The following is an 11926-nucleotide window of genomic DNA, read 5'->3' on the forward strand; positions in this document are numbered from 1 at the left end:
ATTTTTGACCAGCCTGTTGACAGTTTGTGTTGGGGGTACTGCTGTTTTACTCATGGATGTGTCTGCACACATACACTAACCCTTTCCATCTGGGAACAGCATCTTACTACGGTCGGTTTATCATGCAGAGAAGTAAACACAGTTGTCAACCTTTGTAATACAGATGAGAGCCGTGGTGCGGATCCAGGCACAAAATACTGCCGCAGATCCCCTACTAAGCTGAATACTGTCAGATTTCTCATGTGAATATCTTTCTGTTCCCTTTTCCAAGCCCTGATGAAAAAGAAGCTGCAAGGATGAAGGAAAAGGAAGAATGCTGCTTCACCTACAGTGAAAACAGATTTTTCTTTGCAAGGAAAGCCACGCAGTGGTGCAGTTCGGATATGCTCGCAACCAGGGAGCGGCTCATTCCAGAGCTCAGCCCCCATGGGGCCATACAGGATCCTCTCCATTGCTGAAATTGTTCGGGATTTGGGGTCCAAAAGAGCATTTCTGTGCTATTTCTGGGTACCTCTGAGTGTGGACTGAGCTACTTAGTTCTAGGGTCCAAATTCACATGTGTATTCCCAATGGACTTGTAACCACAGGAGAGCCCTAAAGCTTTTAGGTGGGAGCTGGGAGCACTGGGCTTGCCCAAGCGCACCTCGTCCCCTGCATTTTGCAAGACTGCGACTGTGTGCTGAATGGGGATTGTGAATTTATTTATATTCCAGTGGGCAGCTGTATTTCTTCTGGTTTGCTGCACACAAGTGTTATTCTTCCAACAGAGCCGCTCCCTTCGCGTTGGCCCTTTGTGTCGCCCAGGCCCTGAAACGCTCCCTCCTGTTTCCCACAGCCCTGTGCAAACAGGACAGCAAGGCAAACACCGTGTCGCGAGGGCGCTTATCGGTGCTGCCAGCTCTTAAAAATGCTGGAAAAGTGCTTTCTGCGCACTTTCCTGTCCTGCTGTGCTAATGCAGGGTGGGAGCTGGGGGTATGCCCCCAGCCCAGGCGTCTGCCCTCGGGAAGGGAGCATCGTCTGGTGGTTGCACACGGACGGATCCTGAGCTCCCCGCCTGCCCTTTTCAGACAGCACGCCATGCCAGGAAGGGCATTATAAATTCAATTTAATAATTTAACCTTCTCTCTCTTCGAATTAGGAAGGGCTTTCTTGAACTCCCCGATGATTTTGCTGCGCCATGGCCAGCCTGCTGTCCCGGTGTCCCGCCGGCCGCTGGCTTCAAACGCGGCACAGCCAAATGGGAGGTGACACGTCTCGGCACGGCACATGACCAGAGGCACAGCTATTTAATATATTTATTTTAAAGCCCTTTTTACTGGTCCGTTAGTCACACGCACGTAAACCAGGCACGTTTCTTGGGACTGGCTGGCGGCACGGACAGGCAATTATCTGCCCTTGGCTACCAGCAGCAGCGCTTGCTGCCCAAATTTGTGCCAAACTGGCAAATCATCCCCGGGCTTTTTTGATTTGTTGAGTGGCTGTGGCTGAAAACACAAGGAATTTTGTGAAATAGAGACACAATGGGCACAATGTAGGATCTTGGGACCCCTCCAGGTCAAGTTTGGAAACCTCACCAGAGGCCACAGGAGAAACCCTAGCCCAAGGGACGTGACCAAAAACCCCTCTTTGACCTCAGCAAGGCTGGGACATCATCTCGCACCCCTTAAAAAGGTTTCAGCCTCTTCCTGAATCCTAGATCAGCTTGACTGGGGATTCCCATAACAGTCCCAAAGCTGCTCCTGCTACGGAAATACACTGGGAGGTTTTCCAAGGAGGACGAATCCCATTTGGCACAGGTTCTCCAGCGGGCTCAGGCACCCACAGAAAGGCTGCTTCTCGAGAGGGCTCAGCAGCAGCAACACCAAGCTCAGCCCTGGTTATTTGGGGGTGGCTGCAAACCTTCTTACCCCCCCTAAATGTGGGAAAGGCCACCACAAGCAGAAGTGGGTCTGCTTCTGGGTGCATTTGGAGCTTGTCACCGGGCACAGGGGAGAAGCAGCAGAGCGCTTGCTGGTGCACGCAGCCAGCTTGCCAGCCGAGCTCATCCGTGGCAGCCAAAAGACAGAGGGATGGAGATCTGCAGTAATTGAATGGAATAATATACTGTGCGGGGATTTTAAATATTTTTCATTCAGGGATAAATTAGGCTTTAATTAAACGGTGCCATTTAATGCACTGCCCAATAGATATGGCAATTGCTTTCTTTCCTTAAGAGGCAGCGTGGTTATAGTTATTCATAAAGTGCCAGCGATGCTAATTCAGCCTGGTGGATGTACAGACAGCCACGCTGTGCATTGCACCCCGGCAAGACCAAACCCCAGAGCTGCCTTTGATCACCACCACTGCAGCTTGTGCGTCCTCTAATCCCCTCCTGTTCCCATCCGAACCGGCCAGGGATGAGCACGGGCCTCAAGGGGAGAGACGTGGCTCCTCGCTCCTTTTTGGCACCAAAAGCAGACCATGCCTGTTCTGGGGACACCCTTCTTGTGGGGCTTGTCTTTGAGGATGCAGAAGGGAAAGGGGATGCCTTGCCCCTAGCTGTCTGCTGCGTGTCTGTGCAAGAGCACCCGTTACACCAGTATAACTACCGGAGATTCAGTGCTGGAGCTGGTGAGGAGCCCTTTGGTTTGGTGGTTTACACAGGCACGTTGCACTTACCCTGAGTTGCTCACAGGTATCTCCCTCCCTGGAAAACCCTGCTTAGAATAGCATTTCACAACATTTTAAGGATTACCCAAAAATGCCTCTTACCACTCCCCTCCCAGAGCCCCCCGTGCTGGATGTCACATCTCCCTCCATCTGCTCCCTGCTGGGTTAATTCCCCTTGCTCCGAGCTGCCCTGCCTTTCATCCCTGCTTTAATGAGCTAAGTCGTGGTTAATGATGCTCCTCTCTAAAGCAACAAAAGAAACCGGGTTAATATTCGGGGCTGTTCTCTCAGGCTCCCTGCAAACTCAGTCTGGATGGACGGCGTAAATCTGCCAGGCGAAGTGGCAGGTGAGGTGATTGATGGCACGGCTGCACCCTCCGCGCCAGCAAAAGGAGAGCTGGAAATATTCTGATTGTGCAGCTAGCACCACTTCACACCCAAAACTTCCAGGTTTAGCACTGCTGATTTTTCCCCATTTTTTTTATTTTATTTCAGAATGAGAGTTTATTTTGCAAAGAGGGCAGCTAGGGACTTGCGAATAAATTGCTATAAACACACACCAGGACGGGTAGCTGGGGAGTTTTTGCAGCTAGCAGTGCCTCCAGCACGAGGTTCAGGACAGCAGGACCAAAGCTCGCACAAGGCGAACCCAAAACAAGCCCCTGTTTGGAAAGGAGCCGTGGTGTTTACTGCGGTGGCGGTGGAGGAAGGATGGAGAGCAGCCCTCACCGGTTAATTTTAACAAAGCGCGCATTTTCCTGGCTCCATAACGCACTCGCATATTTTAGCTCCTATCTTCTGTTCAGCAGCTAAAAAGAGACTTTCATGCCAGTTTTGGCTGCCGCGCCGCATTCCCCATTCACAGGCTGCTCCGCGGCACAGCCGGCAAGGGGAAAGTCGGGGCGTGGGGACGTGGGGACACCCCGAAATCTCCTCCGCAGGCAGCTGGGCTCCTCGGGCACGGCGCTGCACAAGCCCTCACTGTGATGCCTGCAGCGAGGCAGGAATGCCAAGCAGCGCCCGGGCTAAATTAGCTTTCTGCCCACAGCTCGTCCCAGGAATTCTCACCAACAGAGATATATTTGTATTCAACAACAAAAAAAGATTATAGGAAACCACATAAACGCAATCCATCACCCACAATTAGAAATAAATGAGGACAAAATCAAGAGAAACTCTCTCTTTGCATGTCCTCTTACAGCAGTATGCTTATGTATATGTATATATTCATATATTCAGGGACTTTTGTTAAAGATAAAGCTATACAGTGTGCATACACATTTACATACACAGTGTGCATACATATATATTTATATGTATATCTATATCTATATCTACATATAAATGTAGAATCATAGAATATCCCAAGTTAGAAGGGACCCACAAATATGAAGATATATAGAGAGAGATGATATAGATAGAAATATAGGTATATATAGATGATATAGATAGAAATATAGGTATATATATCAATACAGATACAGATGATATCTAGCTATAGCTATAAGTATATAAGTATAGCTACAGCTAAATATAGATCTATAGATAGTTCTAGATATAGATAGATAGACATACACACTATAGATATACACAGGCAGCACAAAGAAACAGGCCTTGCTGGCCATGCCAAAACCCAGGCACATTGACACCCAAAGGCAATTTTATCCCAGCAATTCACCTTTTTTACCCTTTTTTTCCTTTTTATTTTTTTTTTCTGCAAATAAAGACCCAGCTCCAGGAGGCAGGTGAGCCTTTCATAACCACGGCATTCTTCAGGAAAGCAACCAGAAAAGATTATTCGACCAAAAATACCTCCCGTCAGAGCACAGGATCCTCAGTCCTGTGGGTAAAAACTGGTGAAAAGTAGAAATTGCTCTTGCCTTAATGAGGGGCAGACCCCTGCAAAGCTCAAATAGCCAGCACACGGCCCCAGCAGCCCTCTCACTGCCTCTCCCACCCTTGTTGCGGAAGGCACTTTCAGGAGCACTAAACGTACCAAAACCCCTTTAAAAAATAATAAAAAACTTATTTATTTGGAAAGAGTGGGAGGTGAAAGGTTTCTCTAAGTAGACTTAAAGTGAAAACCATTAGAGGTGCATTGTTCATTGAGTTCCTTTACCCATGACATGAGAACAAAATGATCTGATCTAAGCAAAACTTCTGGTTTCATAGCAACAATGAATATATATTTTTTGTGGGGAAATTTAATGCAAATCAGCGCTTAGGTGCATAACTTGTGACTACTTTATTTCCTGTAGACAAGTCTGTTGAATCTCTATTAAAATATAATTTAACTAAAGGGTTTCCTGGAAAAAAGTAATAATAAAAAAAATCTCTAGTTTAAAAGTCCAAAAATGTCAAAAAAAAAAAAAAAAGAGCTTCTGAGGTCCAGTTGTTAAAAATAATGTTGTTTAGCACTGTGCATGAGATCTCAGAAAACTTTTGGGAGACATCAGGGTGCCTTAGCCCTCTCCTGGTGCTGGGAGGGGAGAGGCAGCAGGAGGGCAGCGTCCCCAAGGTCCATAAGCATGCTACGAGTTCACCACTGGCGCTACGCATCTTCACCGAGACACAGGAGCTGGGAAATGCCCTTTTTCTGGGTTTATTCCCATAACTTTCACAACATACGGCCGGGAACATGTCACCTTGCTCCACAGACACGGCCACCGTCACGTCCTTCCCATGCCATCCCTGTCCAGTGGCCACTTCACTTTGTAAGCCAAAAATCAGGTTCCTGCAGGATGCAAAGCATCTTCTATGCTGAAGAAAAGACACCTCCACTAAGTTTTCTAGCTCCACGTTATGATAAAAATATGAGTGGTAGCAGCTCCTCCTGGCTCCCAAATTTGGGTGAAAATGTCCACATCTCCCATGCTGTGCTGGAGCTCGGTGCTCCGGGCATGCAGCAGACAGCCAGGACCTATTACAGAAGCAAAAATACAAGTTTCTTATGCACAGTTTTTTAGCCTCAATCTTCAGACACAAGCCATCATACACTTTTGGACACATGGTCTTCAGTCCAACCAGGGAGATGATGGTTAAAATATAGGGGAGTGGGAGCAAGAGAAACTGGACTGCGATTTCTGGGCAGCTCATGCATAAGCTACATAAAGAACCTAACGTCCTAATCAAAGCAGAATTTAGCCAGTATATGTTTTGCCTTTAATCTTCTTCATTTTCTGCAAAATAAAGGAAATAGTTCCTTCAGGGCAATCAAATCTATGAGTTTCCAGGGCTGTTTTATCAGAAATTTCTCCCGCAGGCTGCTGCTTCTGGAGTTTCCCTTCCCTGAGGGGAAAATGGGGACAAAAGGGAGTTTTGCTGCCCTTCCCATAAAAAAAAAAGTGCTCCTGGCATTTAATTTAAACTCCCCTGCTGCAATTTAAAACCTTTATTTCTTTTCCTGTCCCTGATGAACAATAACAGAGAAATATTATCACACAATATAAAATATTAAACACCTGTTGTAAATATTAAATTATATACAAATACAGCCTGCAAAGATAATGCTCAATACATTGTTTACATTGCTACTGATTAATATTGGAGATTAAAATTAATACTCACATAATATAAACATCAACATGCTTTTAGTGTGCAATTAAACTGACTGATTTCATCAGCACAAAACGTTCTCATCCTTGCAAAACAAGACACACTAAAACCAAAACCGAAAAGCAGGTCTGAAAATATTGCCAAAATCAAGCTCCCCACTGCAACAGCTTTGGATAGCAAAAGATTTTTTTGTTTTTTTTCCACTTTGGAAAATAATTTTCTCAACCTGGAAGGCACTTGGTCTCCTCCACATCAGGGTCCATCCCTGGCTATAGATGGGGTATCCCAGGGGCCACGAGAGTCACTGATGTTTTCTGTCCTGAAGAAGCCTCCAAAATGGGATGTGCTAACACAGCTGCTGGGTGTAAGGCATGCTGAGAAGCTCACGTCTAACAAGGTCTCACCTGGAGAGTACCACAGTGGGAGGACGGAGACAAAGAGGGCAGAGCCCCAGGAGGTGACGGAAAGGGGATCAGAGGAAGGGAAAGCAGAACCTGGTGAGCAAGGTCTGAAGGAAACGGGGGGAGAAGTCAGAGGGAGGTCTTCCCGACAGTCCTCAGGGGTATGAGGTCCCCTTGGAGAAAGGAAGGCACAGCTCTCCTGGTCTATGATGGGCGGATTGAAGTGCAGCACGCTTGGGTGAGATGCGAGGAAACCTTTCTAATGCCGAGGCTAATTAGGCACCAGTATAGATTAGCTGGGGAAACAAAAGACTAAATCATCGGAAATCTTTAAGAACAAGTTAGGCAGGCACGTAGGAATGCTGCAGAAAAGACTTTGTTCTTTCCTAGCCAGGGAGAAGCGTGGCACTGTGTTAAATGGCCATCCATTTTCTCCGACTGCTCTTACCCTTGGCTTTTTATCTCCCCAGGAGTCTGTCCTGCTGCATCTCAGCAATGGGAGCTGAGGGCCCCAATTCAGCTCCTCTGCAGGCTCCCAGACACCAACCAGCACGAGGGGAGACCAAACCCAGCAGAGGTCTGTAGGAAAACCCCTTCTTGCTGTCACCACGCCAAGATGCAGCACCGCTCCGTGTGCCTACTGTCTCCGCGGGGCGAGCAGGATGAAGACAAAACGTGGCTGTGCCATTAGGTGACGGCACACGTCCTGGCAGATGACTGCGGTGATAAAGCATGCCGTATGTCCCAGCTCCTATGTCAATCTTCCTCGCCTGACATCGCTGTGGAGCGTTTGAGAACATGCTCCGGCCCCTGATGCTTTCTTTGTCCTCCCTACATGCCACACACACCTAAAGGCAGTAAACCTCTGACATTGCCTGGAAAGGATCTGCTGCATCCTCAAAGTGCAGGCGCTTCTGTGGCTGGTCCTCCCAAATCTCCTGCTGCACTGCCTCCAGGGAATGTTACCCTCCAGAGCCAGAACAAGTCCGTGTAACACATGGTGCACAACACAGGGGAGAAATCCTGTGCTCAGCCGGCAATCTGAGATGCTCTCTGCCAGGCTGCAAGGGCTCTGGAGGAGCAACCAGTGCCTGGGCATTCAAAATTTGCATTAGCAACCCCGCTGACAGACTGCAGAGCGTGTTACAGAGCACGCAGATAACTCTGGGCTAGGAGGACTGCAAGGTTTTTGGAAGGCAGATGACTAGAAATGATCTGAATAAATTCTGAGCGATTATTTTGAATGAGCTAGACAACATTCAGAGAAGCTAAGAGCTGTGTTTGGGATGGATAACTGCGACACCCAGATCCAAGCTGGAGAGCAGCTTTTGGAGAGGCCGATAACCTGAAACAAAAGCTGAGGCCGTGGTGATGGCCCAGGCTGGGATGCTGAAGAGCAGCCAGATGTGGCCAACCCACATGGGACGGATTAAAGGACTGGGGGCTGCAGACCCGTTCACCATCTGCTATTAAAAAATAACAACCAAAGCTCAGGTTTTAATTTGCCCAGAGAAAACCCAATAGATAATTGGATACGTCCAGCTGCGGATTTCCCAATAAGCCTCACGTCAGTGGTTAGACCCCCAAAAAGGGGCTCTGCCCCACGGAGGGCTCCTGGCCGAGGTTTCCCTTCTCAGCAATCCGGCACCAAGCTTGGTCACAAGCCTGCCGCTGGTCGCCCTCAGGTGCTTCCGAACTCCTGCAGCTTGCAGAAATGCCAGCAATGAGATTCTTTCATTTTTATTCCTTTTATTAAATCTGTACTGTGGGCACGGGTATGTCGCCATACCTTTCCTGGAACAGCTGCGTGACCTTTTTCTTCGTTCTGTTGCTGCTTGCCATGAACTTTTGTGAAGTTCTTTTCAAAATCACTTCTCTGGAGTTGTGTTTTTTCCCTCGGTTGGGTTCCCTGAACTCTCTTTATCCCCAGCTGAGGCCTGGGGATCAGCACTAGGGAAGCAGGATAGGTCCCCGCAGCACAGAGTGGCTGGAGCAGGCACCGTAGCTATTGTTCTCCGCATCCGCTGCTGCTACGAGGGGAGGAAATCAGCTCTACCTAAAGCAAAGAAAGACATTAATTAAGAAAATCATTAGGAAAAAAAATAAATCTGGCAGTAGGGCAGCAATGCATGGGAACAGGCAATGCAGGCAGCCACAGAAAACAGACGTAAGGGGGTGAGGGTGGGCACCCCTGCAGGATTTCGGGGAGGCAGGGGGCGAGGGTGGGCATCCCGACACCTTTCCTGAGCAGCTCTCGGATGGGGTAGGCACATGGTGGCTCTCACGGTGTGCTCTGGAGCCCACCCAAGCACCATCCACGTGCAGGGAGTCCTCGCTAATGGGAAAGCCACCTGTTATTCCCTCACATGGGGGAAAAAAAATGTTTTCCTTCTGCTAGCCCTAGCGAAGCAAACAAGCCAACCACCCAAAAAGTCCCTTTTGACCAAATCTCCCCCTCTGAATAAAATTCGGGGGAGAAAGCGGGGTGCTGTGCTAACCCCCGTGCTGCTGGCACACCTGCTGCTGCAGAGCAAGCCCGGGCAGCCGAGGGGATCCCTAACAGAGAGGCTGCCAAAGCTCCTGGCACTGCCTCCAAATCCCCATCTATTTCCTAGCAAGCCCGTAGCCATGCTGACAGCACAAATGCTCCTGGATAGTGATATTTAGGGGAGCATCTTTCCCCTGAGCCTGTTGGTCCCTGATACCCCCTGCCTCGTCTCCGCGTCTCTCCATCTCCACCTAATGAATTTGCACTGCTTGGTTCCCGCTCCTGAAATAAATATTGCACACCCCGGGCTCCCTGGGGCCTGGCAGGGTTGGGGCGGCTCGTGTCAGGGAAAAACCAGCGCCTGCCAGGGAAGGAAGCTCCGGAGGAGAGATGTATTTTTGTTCCTGTGGCTGTGTTTGAAGTTTCTATAGCTACCAGAAGCGAGCTGTCGGGAAATGCTGCTGCGCCCTTCCCCGCGCGACACTTTCGAGTGGAAAAGCAGGAAACGGGACCCATCAGAACTGGGGTTTGATTTCCCTTATTTCAGCATCTCTCATCTCTGTGCCCCCTTTCTGGGTGGGCCATTTGGCCGCGTGTTAGCGATGCTCCACAGAGCCCGGCGATCAGATTGCAGGGGCAGATGCCTCACAGCTTCCCCGCAGAGCTGCGAGCGACGGTGGCCAAGGACCCCGAAACCAGGCGGGGAGCAGCGTGCCAGGCTGAACGGGGGCTGCCCAGCCCCCAGCATCTCCTCGTCCTGGCCGCCAGCATCGCGTGCTGCTGGGCATCCCCATAGGGATCCTGCAGAAATGCAACCCCCTTTCTGCTTTTCCTCCCCTTCCCCGTTTCCGTCAGCCCGTCAGCACTGACACACACACCCACAGGCGCACGCAGCACGCAGCAGATAACCTTTAACAAAGCTGTAATTCTGCTTTCTGTTGCGGGGGACTCCAGCCCTGAGACCAGAAGGAAAAGGCAAAGAAGAGGCAAAACCTTTGGAAAGCCAAAAGCACCGCTCCGAGCCCACGCCAAGCCCTGAGACCACCTTTGCATTCTGGTGCCTGCATCCCCAGCTCACTGCTGTGATGGTTAAATCCACCTTCCCTCGTAAAACAATGAGCCAGTCTTTCACATGTGTTCGGGAATAATGCACGCTCTGTTATATGTGGAGCCGAAATTGCTCCGGGGGGACAGAGGGGTACTCAGGCACACAATGATAAATGGGGTGCAAGGACCATTGCCTCAAAAGGGTTCAGGTATTCGAGTCCTGGCGGTAACAGAACTCGTTTTGTTCGGGGATGGAGGCGTTTCTGGAGGCTTTATCTAGACCCAAGGCGTTTCTTCTCCTGCTGCCAAGTGTCGGGACACAGCAATCCAGAACAGTGCACTCACATCCCTGTTATTTTACATTACCGAAACAATTCAGTCGCCTTTCCACAACGCACACAGGCACGTACAGAGATGGGCTGGTCCCTCAGTGCTGATGAATTAGTAAAACACGCTGCTTGGGAGGTCAGGGGTTGGGTTCATGCAAACATCCTCAAGTTCAAATGTTTCCCCAAAGCTGGCCTGAACTTTGCATGACCTTCCTTGGTCTGGAAACGCGAAGCAGCCGGTGCTCCTCGTGAGACTACCAACACGTCGTGAATCCAGCAACGTCCGCAGCACCACCAGCAGAAGTTGCTTTTCCTGGAGCATCCGGCCCTCGTCTCCAGCTGCTGACCAAGACCAGGAGGGCTGAGCTGGGCTGGGGGTTGTGGCCGAGCACCAGAAATCGCTTCAGATGGCTTCCAGGTGGTCTCTGATGGCGTGGATGTGGCCTTCAGATGTTTCTCCACCTGCTGTCAAGATCCAGAGACCACAAACAGAGGGGAGAGATTTTGTTATCGAGCAGAAGCCGCCTGCCCTCAGCTCAGGTCAGTGTTTTAGTTATAAGTTGCTTAACAGTGTGCACTATTTCTGCTCTTGCTTCTAACAAGCAATTTGCCACTTTGGCTGTTGCCTGGAATGCCAGAAGATTAACAATCTCTCTCCTGGGTCCACAAAAATCTCCTTTTACTGCTGAAACTAATTATGCTGTTAACCACTAATGCTGCCGAAGGAGAGCTAATGAGTTGCTAGACGGTGGGCGTTTTATCTCCCGTGCACAAGGAGCTGCAGCGACACAACGTGCGGCACCAACAGGAAACTTGTGCAGGGGCCGCAGGCTGTCTTGAAAAAGAGAAAAACAGAGAGGAGGAAAAGCCACAGCTCCAAAGCACCTCTCCCCATCTCCATCACCTGCGATGCTCAGAAGAACAGCCGTGGAGATGGAAATGAAAGGACATCCCGTTGCTTTTACACCCCCAGGGCGCTGTCAGCCTTAATGAGTTAATATCGTTAAGCCCTTCTGCTGTCATCAGCTGGGAAGTAGTGGAAGGGAGGCGTTTCTGAAAACAACCCCCCAAGACAGCGTTTGTATGTTCTTGGAACAATTTTTCTCCAGCTGTCTGCTGCCTCTCCACCTTCCCCCAGGAGATGTGACCTGCACCTTGCACCGCTGCCATCGCTGCTGGTTTTATTACTACCGCCATCACCATTTCTTGATATTAATATTAAGTGGCTTGGAGAGCTAATCATGGTCCTGACACCTTCGTGCTTGGTGTTGCATGAGTGTTGGCACAGCTGTGAGCTGCCCTGGTCTCGGGCACCCTCCAGTGCACACCGAGTAAAGCCACGGCTTCGCGATGCTCCATGCTACCTAAAAATCCCCTACACCCATCCGTAAAGCTCCCGTGGGTTTGCAGCCACAGAGCAGGGCAGAAGCGGTGTGCAAGGAGGTGAGCGAGCTGT

At 49.7% G+C, this 11926-nt stretch overlaps 1 long non-coding RNA gene across 1 annotated transcript; it reads right to left on the bottom strand.

Annotated features, from left to right (window-relative positions):
- Window positions 1-5704: 5704 nt before the first annotated feature.
- Window positions 5705-11429, bottom strand: LOC308195669. Its single transcript, XR_013951712.1, has 3 exons — window positions 10552-11429; window positions 8396-8662; window positions 5705-8311 (listed from the first exon to the last, which is right to left on the bottom strand). It is a non-coding gene; the product is annotated as an uncharacterized lncRNA (long non-coding RNA).
- Window positions 11430-11926: the final 497 nt, after the last annotated feature.

Source organism: Anser brachyrhynchus (genome assembly GCF_964034855.1).
Source record: "Anser brachyrhynchus genome assembly, chromosome: 5".
NCBI lineage: Eukaryota > Metazoa > Chordata > Aves > Anseriformes > Anatidae > Anser > Anser brachyrhynchus.